The following is a 9,978-nucleotide window of genomic DNA, read 5'->3' as shown; positions in this document are numbered from 1 at the left end:
AATTGTGTTTTTATCTTGCATTTTTAAATCGAAGTTGTTTCACTGTATTTTAACTTTTGTATTAAAAGTTTCTTTTGTTGTGTTGTGTTTTTAGGAGATTGCAGGCCACCTTGAATCCCATGCTGTGAGAAAGATGGGATTAAAATAAAATACAGTAATACAATTTGGAGAATTCAAATATTTTGTGTGCATCCAAATAAAGACTTATCATCAAGAAGGGGACAAAAATACTAAAAAAATAAAATAAAAGCTTGATCCTGATCATTGGTTGAATCAAAGGAGTCAGGAAATATTACATAAAGGCAATATATATTTAGTTCAACTAGTCAAAGATTCATAGGCTTTGTTGTAAGAACACAATCCAGTTTGCTGTTAATGTTTTTTTTAAAAAAATGGACTGAGGATCCACTCAGTTCTGGACTAGTGAAGGTCAACTAGAAATAAATTTCATGATAATAGAAGACTGATAACAAAGATTATAAATAAGTCAACAATATGAAAGAGTCAGATGCAGTTTGACATCTTCCATCTTTCTCAGTGGCCAAAACAGATACCACTTGTTACATGAAGTCTTCTCATTCTTACCAGAAGTATAGATCAAATCCTCCACCTGAGATTTCATAAGGTAAGATAAGGTTTTCCCCTGACATTAAGTCTAGTCATGTCCAACTCTGGGGAATGGTGCTCATCAGGCCTGTAGCTGGGGGGGGGGGGGGGGGGGGAGGATTAGGGGTTCAACCCGAAATTGTTCAGATTAAAAAAAAAGTGGTTTACTCATGAATTTTAACTGGTTAACCAAATCCCCATGCTAAGTATATGAGACGCAAAAAATTAATAGTCCCTCCAGAACTGCAAGCACTATCTCAAGCAAAGATTGACAATTTATTCACACTGTCATTACTTGCAGCAATAGCCGATGTAGCGAAGCAAGCAAGTTAGGGTTGGTGTTGAATGCTCTCATTAAGGGGGCCAGACTTGGTGGAGGTGGTTGATAGGGGCAATGCTGCAGGCTATTGAAGGCTGCTCTGCCCCCTGCTGTGCTCTTTGCTTCAGCGTGACCCTAACCCCCCTTTGAAATTTTCAACCCCCCCCCCCCCAAAATTTCAACCCTACCTAAAAAAAAATTCTGGCTACGGCCCTGGTGCTCATCTCCATTTCTAAGCCAATGAGCTGGCATTGCCCATAGACACCTCCAAAATCATGTGGCCAGCATGACTGCATGGAGCACCATTACCTTCCCGCCAGAGTGGTACCTATTGATCTACTCACATTTGCATGTTTTCGTACTGCTTGGTTGGCAGAAGGTGGGGCTAACCGCGTGAGCTCACCCCACTCCCCAGATTCAAACCACATACAATAACAAATGCTGGATGCCCCCTCTGTTAAATATTTCTGTATTCACAACAAGCCGTATGGATTTTTTCCATGTCAGGAGCGACTTGAGAAACTGCAAGTCGCTTCTAGCATGAGAGAATTGGCCATCTGGCAAGGATATTGCCTAGGGGAGTCCCCTGGGGTGAGAAAAGCGGTATACAAATACTATAAATATACAAGTATACAAGTATACAAATACTGCAAATAACTAAATAAGGGCAATGCCAGAATGTTTTACCATCCTGTGGGAGGCTTCTCTCATGTCTCTACATGGGAAGCTAGAGCTGACAGATGGGAGCTTACCTGCTCCCTGGATTCAAACAGCTGACTTTTCAGTCAGCAGTCCTGCCAGCACAAGGGTTTAACCCATTGCAACACCGGGGGCTCCAGCCATATGGATTATATACTTACAAGAAAGCCTATAGAGCTAACATGGGCAAATGTCAGCCCTCCAGATGTTTTGGACTTCAACTCCCACCATTCCTGGCCTCAGGCCCCTTCCTTTCCCCCCTCAGCCGCTTAAGCGGCTGAGAGGGGAAAGGAAAGGACCTGAGGCCAGGAATGGTGGGAGTTGAAGTCCAAATCATCTAGATGGCCGATGTTTGCCCATGCCTGCTATATAGTGTTTAGGTGTCTTACACACAGATTTATCTCTAGTTTCTTTATCTTATTTACGTTATAATAATTTATATTTACTTTTTGTTCAAGGTACAATTCTTTCCCTTTATTTTGTGATTGCTCATGTAAAAAGAGACGCAGCATGTAATGCTATACGATAATGTACAAGGAACCTGTACATTATATAAGAATAATCTCAAGTATAATCAAACCCTAAAACACAGCATGATGTGGCACCTGAAAGACCAACATGATTTATTCCATAAGCATCCACAGACCAGAGTATACAAAACTATACATTTAATAGTTTTCAGGGAACCTCTAAACCATTTGTTAGGGCTCCTGCAATGGCTCCTTTACTCTCATTTATTCTAATTTATTCTTAAAGAAGATAAGAAATCTATTGGTTTATGTTAAAAAAAAGTTTTGCTGTTATTAATATATAAATTGAAAAATATTAGGGTAACTGATCATTCTTTCAAGGATCAAGCCTAAGTAGAATCTAAAAACTTAATATCTGCAACATGAATATTGAAATTTATGCAACAGTAACTCCATGCTGCCATCTAGTGCAGACTCTGGAAAATGACAGGTATGAGATTTCCAGATTATTTTAAAAAGTACAATCACAAATAGTGATTTTTTTTTAAAAAAAATTAAAAGATACTTAACAGAATTTTCTTTTGCCTCATATGCAAAAAGTATTTTGAGGAGAAGACTCCGTCTAGTCAAAACAGGCTGAGATCAAATGTAAAAGTATGTGATCTGCACATTCACTAAATAAGATTTTACTTATTTTGATAGACACTAAAGGATATATTTTTTAAACTATCAGCTTGAAACAGTAATGACATAGTTTTGCAGTCTAAACAAAAAAAAAACCCTGTATGTATCATAGAATTATAGAGTTGGAAGAGATCTCGTGGGCTATCCAGTCCAACTCCCTGACAAGAATTAGGAAAATTACATTCAAAGCACCCCTGACAGATGGCCATCCAGCATCTGCTTAAAAATCTCCAAAGAAGGAGCCTCCACCACACTCTGGGGCAGAGAGTTCCACTGCTGAACAGCTCTCACAGTTGGGAAGTTCATCCTAATGGAAGGATGGAATCTCTTTTCCTATAGTTTGAAGCCACTGCTCCGCATCCAAGTCTCCAGGGCAGCAGAAAACAAGCTTGCTCCCTCCTCCCTATGACTTCCCTTCACATATTCAGACATGGCCATCATGTCTCCTCTCCTGCAGGCTAATCATGCCCAGCTCTTTAAGCCGCTCCTCATAGGGCTTGTTCTCCAGACCTTGATCATTTTAGTCGCCCTCCTCTGGATACATTCCAGCTTGTCAGCACCTCCCTTCAATTGCAACGCCCAGAACTGGACACAGTAAATGACTTCACATAACTTGAATTTCATGGGGGTTTTTTTTCAAATAAATGTAAGGATTTACAGAAATCAAAGAATGCAAAGTTATAAACCTCAATATTAAAATAACCTGTACTGTTCAGGTGCTGGAGTAATGTCTGGATGCTGTAGTGGTTTGGATCTAATAAACAAATGCTTAGTATCAATTAAATGAAGACTCTGACGACTAAGGTCCAGAAACTGTGTAAGAGATCTGCCCCAAATGGAATTGCTCTTCAATAACGGAAAGGTTGTGTAGCTTGGGAGCAATCCAATGGTGCATCTGCACTTGAGAACTAATGCAGGTTGACACCACTTTAACTGCCATGGCTTGGTACTATAGAACCATGGGAAATGTGGTTTTACCAGGCCAAACAGTGCCAGTGCCTCACCAAATTACATATCCTATTATTCCATAGCAATGATCCAGGGCAATTATAGTGGTGTCAAACTACATTATTTCTACAGTGTAGATACACCCAAAGTTAGCAGCGGTTGGAGGGGCATGCTTCCAGTTCTTTTTCCAATGCCTTTGATTGTAAGGATGAAGGCCCAGAGTCAGATTACTCTGGTAGAGACAGATTGGTCAATTGCTTGTTGCATGGTTCAAACAACTATGCAAGTCACATGTCCCAAACCGCAATCTACAATGTCGAATTTTTGAGTTGGATACCCCTTTAACTACCATGGCTCAAGACTATGGAATTCTGGGAATTGTAGTTTTACAAAGTCTTTAGACTTATCTGCCAAAGAGTGCTGGTGCCTTATCTAACTATAATTCCCATGATTCAGTAATATTGAGTCATGTCACATAAAGTGGTGTCAAACTGCATTAATTTGGCAGTGTAGATACACTCAGAGTCACTTTCCCATCTGACTTTACAATCTTGGAAGACATACAACTGCTCTTGCAACAGGGTGTTATGTGGACTTGTAGAGAACAAATGTATTTCGGTCAAATTCCATATGGTTGCTAAATACTGCACATTTTAATCTTCCTAAAGGAATCAGAGTAAAACTTTATCGTTGCTACCTAAGGAAAGACTGCTCAAACTTCCGTACAGTGGCCCTTATTTCTCATGCCAGTAAGGTAATGCTCAAGATCCTGCAAGGAAGACTCCAGCAATACATGGAGCAAGAGTTGCCAGATGTTCAAGCTGGGTTTAGAAAAGGCAGAGGAACGAGAGACCAGATTGCCAATATCCGCTGGATAATGGAGAAAGGCAGGGAGTTTCAGAAAAACATCTACTTCTGCTTCATTGACTATTCTAAAGCCTTTGACTGTGTGGATCATAATAAATTGTGGCAAATTCTTGGTGGGATGGGCATCCCAAGCCACCTTGTCTCTCTCCTGAGGAATCTGTACAAGGACCAAGTAGCAACAGTCAGAACTGACCACGGAACAACAGACTGGTTCAAGATTGGGAAAGGCGTACGGCAAGGCTGCATACTCTCACCCAACCTTTTTAACTTGTATGCAGAACACATCATGCGATGTGCGGGGCTGGATGAATGCAAAGCTGGGGTGAAAATTGCTGGAAGAAACATTAACAACCTCAGATATGCAGATGACACCACTCTGATGGCCGAAAGCGAGGAGGAGCTGAGGAGCCTTCTAATCAAGGTGAAAGAAGAAAGCGCAAAAGCCGGGTTGCAGCTAAACGTCAAAAAAACCAAGATTATGGCAACAAGAATGATTGACAACTGGAAAATAGAGGGAGAAACCGTGGAGGCCGTGACAGACTTTGTATTTCTAGGTGCAAAGGTTACTGCAGATGCAGACTGTGGCCAGGAAATCAGAAGACGCTTACTTCTTGGGAGGAGAGCAATGTCCAGTCTCGATAAAATAGTGAAGAGTAGAGACATCAGACTGGCAACAAAGATCCGCCTAGTCAAAGCCATGGTATTCCCTGTAGTAACCTACGGATGTGAGAGCTGGACCTTAGGGAAGGCTGAGCGAAGGAAGATCGATGCTTTTGAGCTGTGGTGTTGGAGGAAAGTGCTGAGAGTGCCTTGGACTGCGAGAAGATCCAACCAGTCCATCCTCCAGGAAATAAAGCCCGACTGCTCACTGGAGGGAAAGATACTAGAGACAAAGTTGAAGTACTTTGGCCACATCATGAGGAGACAGGAAAGCCTAGAGAAGACAATTATGCTGGGGAAAGTGGAAGGCAAAAGGAAGAGGGGCCGACCAAGGGCAAGATGGATGGATGGCATCCTTGAAGTGACTGGACTGACCTTGAGGGAGCTGGGGGTGGTAACGGCCGACAGGGAGCTCTGGCGTAGGCTGGTCCATGAGGTCACGAAGAGTCGGAGACGACTGAACGAATGAACAACAACAACAACACCTAAGGATTAGGCTCACTGAATCTGAGGTGGTTGTCCTTGCTTTGTTTGCATTCACCTGCATGAAGTAGCTGAATTACCTCTAGGCCACAGCTTTCCAATCTTTTTATGTTGGTGACACATGCATCTTTTCACGACACTGTACATCAGTTTTACTAGCAAACCAGAGGTTACATCAACCCCTTACAAGAGTTTCATTCAATACTTACGTTATATTATATTATGTTATATTTGTGTGCCATATAATTTTTACTGTATGGTGGTAATTATTACAACTAAATCAACACATTGCACAATTTTTACATTTTGTAACAGTACCTACTTGAACAGCACTAGCACTTTACTTCTGTAATGATTAAGCATCTCTGAAGGTTTTTCAATGGAGGCTGGATAGCCATCCAGGATGCTTTGACTCTGAATTCCAACCTAGACAAAGGGGGTTGTGCTAGATTCCCTCTGGGGATCTTTTCCAACTCTAGTGAAGTATAGGCTGCCTGGGAGGCAGTGGAGCCTTCTCTTCTTTGAACTGAGGCTAGATGGGTATCTGTTGGGTGGGTTTTGACAGGATCTTCCCACCTGGCTGAAGAGGGTTGGACTGGATGCCCTTTGGGAGTCTCTTTGGACTCGTTTTAGCTCTCCTTCTCCATCTCCTCCTCCACCCTCTCCTCTTTCTCTCATACTGACTGCTCCAGCTGCTGGGCATTCCTGCAAACTCCATAGCTACCTATCAGAGCACGTGGAAAATGGGATGTTTCTTCTCACCAGCTGGAAAATCCACACATCATGCTACATCCATCTTTCCGTAATGCTTTGGTGGCATTTCTAGATCAGAAACAAGATCTCTGAAGAATATATAGGCAGCTGTTTTGCCACAGCTGGTTTGCTTTTTATAATAAAAGATGGAGATTTTCTAGTAGTCCATCCAATATCATTCACTCTTTCGAGTTTTCCAAGATCATAACTGGGTTCTAAACAGTCTGCCTCTCTTTCCAGTGTCCTCAAAGTATTCTAATTTCACATTGATTGTATGGGGCTTCCATGGTCCAGAACTAGCACAGGTGGAAGAATATGCCCTAGAAGTGACTGTTGGAATAGTCATAAGGGATCAACATACAAATGTAACATGATGGGAAAAAATAATGAAGCAGTATAGAACTGAAATGGTAGAAAGTACTGTATCATTTCATACATTTTGCAAGCTCTTGAAGCACAAAGCTTGGAGAAATACATTATTGAAACCAGTGACAATACTGGCTTAAGGCTTAGAATGGTGATCCAAAAAGGCATCTTTCTAATCTCAAACATAAAGGTAGGTACATGGGAGGCCCTTTCTTCTACCATTCAAACTGTTGAAGTCTACTCTCATCACATTTTGTTATTTATGTAGCCTATTTGATTATCAGTTCACCATTTTTTGCTGAGTTATTCCTTGATAGGGTTCAGTGCACTGGTTGCTCAGAATATGTAGTCTGGTAAGTAGCTCCACAGCCTTCTGTAAGAAGGAGAAGGAAAAATCAGGAGGAGGAATATGTTTCCAAAATGTCCTGTATGTGTTTCTCTGAGTGGCTGCCATCAGGAAGCGTTTTTGCCATTAAGGCTAAGAGAAGCTCCCATGTAGTACACTGCTTCCAAGCACTGCTTGCTCATCACTCCAGATAAAAATAAAGTGCAGCAACCCAGTTATGTCTTAACAGTGAAGCAGCCCACTCTACTCCAAATGCAGGTGTGTTTCCAGAAAAAGCAACCAACATGATGTAGTGGTTTGAAACTGAACTGTGACTCTGGAGGCCAGGATTCAAGTCCTCACTTTGCCATGGAAACCCATTGGATGATCTTGGGAAAGTTACAGTCTCTCGGACTCAAAGGAACACAAAGGCAAACCCCCTTCTAAACAAATTTTGCAAAAAAAGAAAATCCATGATAGAATCATTATGGGTCAGATGTGATTTGAAGGCACAAAATCACAACATAAATACTGTGTTAACATTTAATTTCTAAGGAAAGATGACCAAGCTAGAAACATGCATGAACATGATACTTGCCTGCTGGAATTACATGTAAACTCGTGAGGGTTTTTTGGTTGTTGTTACGAAGTTAGGAGGGAACCCTAAACATGCCCAAAGCTACAAGCGTCACTCATAAATGAACAACACGATCTCTTCTCCTTCATATATTTGTTGCATTTCTGGTATATCCTCTAAATGAGCCTTTCCTCTAAATGGGCTCAAGACAGTGTACATGGTTCCCTCGTCCACTTTAACTTCACAATAATCTTACGAGGTAGGTTGGCTATTAACTCCATCAAGTAGGCTGATTACTCCAGTCCATTATATTATAATGTAATGTAATGTAATGGACTGGTTGCTCTCACACGACAAATAAATAAATAAATAAATAAAGGCTGATTACTTAAAAATCAAACAAATAATCTTCTTTAAAATAAGGAACAAATACCGATCAATGCAGTTACAAACAGCAGCATATTATCACATCTTTTATCTTTGCATGTAAAGGAACAAAAGTGAATGTTCTTCAATTCAAATGACGAGGCAAATACTTCTTTCTCTCGATCGATAGATTGATAACAACTCAATTGGTTCAACAATATTGAGCCGCAGTGACAGACAGGTAATAAATTCATTATTATTATCATCGTTGTTGTTGTTGTTGTTATATTATAGTAAAATACTTTCTTTAGAACAGTGACTCCCAACCTTTTTTTAACCAGGGACCACTTTGACCAGGGAGCGCTTGACGAGGGACCACTCTCCAACATTAGTACCAAAAGGGCTACTAATCAGTTTTTGGTCAACTTTAGATTTGCTTTGGCTATTTGTGGTGCTGATTCAGAAAATTGCATTGGATAGACTACATCAGAACATATGCCATCTATTAGTTGCCATCGGCTCGCCCACAGAAAACCCTATTTAATAATCTAGAGCTGATGTGGTAGTAGTAATCTTTCGTGGAAAGTCAGCCTCCTCCCTCCCAACATCCCTGCTGCCTCAGCATTATAAGAGGGTTTCGTGAGACCAGTCATTCTTGTTGCCACATGGTTTGAGGCAAGAGTGTAGTAAGGGTGAGTCTGCAACCCATATTTTCATTCTTGTGGACCACTGGTGATGCACGGATGGCAGTGTGGGAACCACTGCTCTAGAAGTTATAGGATTATTATTTACATCAGAGGAAAACTCTGCTCAACCCAATTTATGTAAGTCATCAATGGACACAACATGTTATCAAATATAAGTCAAAAGCTACCTATTCCAAAGGGGTTTCCAAGAAGAGGGACAAACTAAACAGTTTAATTTCTCTTATGCTTTAACATGGACATAGTCTAAAAATGCAAATAGCACCTGTTAATGATTGAAGTAAATTGCGTGAGGAAGTTTAAATTATTTCTTCTCTTACTGCAGCCAAAATGAACAGCATTTCCCTCAGTTTGTTTGCATGGGGAGAAAAGCCCCTTTGCCTGGTGAGATACAGTCAAATAGGACATTTGTAGTGAAGATGAGAGGTTATCATAGTGGAATTTGATTTTTTGTTTAGTTGCTTTGCTGAAAGGAGCAAGAAGAAAGAATATATTTCTGAAATGTTAGAAAGTAGGAGATGGAATCAAGCTGTCCTCCAGTTGTCAAATCAAAACTCTTAAAATTCCTCGCCATTGATTATGAACGTATGTGATGTTGGGAGTTGCAGTGGAAGGGACAAGCAGCATGAGCAGACAAGCCACGGGAGCAGCAAAGAGGGATCAAAGAGAAAACCAAAGCTTCATGCCTGTCCAAGGAAGTGGCTGGAAATGTTGTAGCAGCTAAGAGTAGAAAAAAATAACAATAAATGGGAGGAACTATTGAGTCCCTGCACAACAAAGATCTAAACATTTACAATACTATACAGGAATCCCCAAGTCAGGAGCAATATAGGTTCTGTTATAAGTTTAACTAGTTGTAAGTCAGAACTGGTACATTTTTAAGTATAACTCCAGATATAGATATAGATATAAGCTTTGGATAGCATAGGGAGGGGTTTAACACCCCTGTGGTTCTTTTTGTTTGATTTTTGTTTCGTTAATTTTTTTGGCTGTCTCTGCCACTGTTGAGAAGATTTCACTTCACTTTCTGTCCCTGTGAAAAATTTGTGGAAACAAGGATTGGTGACAGTTTCTCCCCATAGCAATAACTCTTTCAGGAGTGAATTTCCCTTCTGAGGGGTAGATTTCTCTCAACTCCTGTTGCCTCACCC

Source organism: Anolis sagrei, chromosome 4, assembly GCF_037176765.1.
Source record: "Anolis sagrei isolate rAnoSag1 chromosome 4, rAnoSag1.mat, whole genome shotgun sequence".
Classification (NCBI taxonomy): domain Eukaryota; kingdom Metazoa; phylum Chordata; class Lepidosauria; order Squamata; family Dactyloidae; genus Anolis; species Anolis sagrei.
This window is presented reverse-complemented; position numbering follows the sequence as displayed.